Source organism: Aphanomyces astaci (assembly GCF_000520075.1).
Source record: "Aphanomyces astaci strain APO3 unplaced genomic scaffold supercont1.81, whole genome shotgun sequence".
In the NCBI taxonomy this organism is placed as follows: domain Eukaryota; phylum Oomycota; class Saprolegniomycetes; order Saprolegniales; family Verrucalvaceae; genus Aphanomyces; species Aphanomyces astaci.
Window position 1 is genome coordinate 1 of NW_009798344.1, and position 838 is coordinate 838.

Here is an 838-nt window from a genome sequence, read left to right on the forward strand (position 1 = left end):
TACTCGGAGGAATTACCACGAATTACTACCAGCAATGGTGCAGCTTACATAGAATACTGTTTAACACTACTACGTAGTACTTCAGTAGTATTATACTGTACTGTAGTAGTTTCACCTATATTGGACACTTTACGAATTATTTACGAACTCCTCTATTAATTTATACTGTATTTAGTTTCAGGAGTTCAGATTTGCGGAGTAAAAGAAATGCAAGGACACGGTCGCAAATTGCCGACCGCGTTGCTCGACAAGGTCAGTTGTTCCAATCTGTAGAAAATCAAGTTTCCGGACTCCACCGTCATAGCATACTGGCCACGTCACACTCAACTACCACGACGAAGATAACTTTAAACTTTAAACTTGTACACTGTAGTACTACAACACCTACGTACTTCACACCTAAATGTAAGTTGCAAACATTCTTTGTCATTTAAAATGGCTGCCGTGGTAGTTGCATACTAGTACTGTATCACCAGTGCGGCGGCGTTCAAGTCGCTTATAAAGAGCTAAAACCATGCATTGCTAATCACTGTATGAGTTCATCAGTGTGCTCGTGGACCCGCAAACGCAACAGCGTCGGCAAGCGACACACCAGCATCGACAGCAGTCACATCGCCCGTTGTCGTGCAGTGTGTTCCTACTAGTATATTGATAGGAACCATGCGGTGTGTTGGATCCATATACACAGTCCGACAGGTGCCCATGCCGAGCTGTGCCACAGTCGGACATACAAGTACTGTGACAACAGTTCGCACATATCTGCATTGATAATAATATTTAAAGTGTAAGCGAAAGGGCCACAATCCCGATGGCAGTGGCTACACAGGGCAACGCCAAT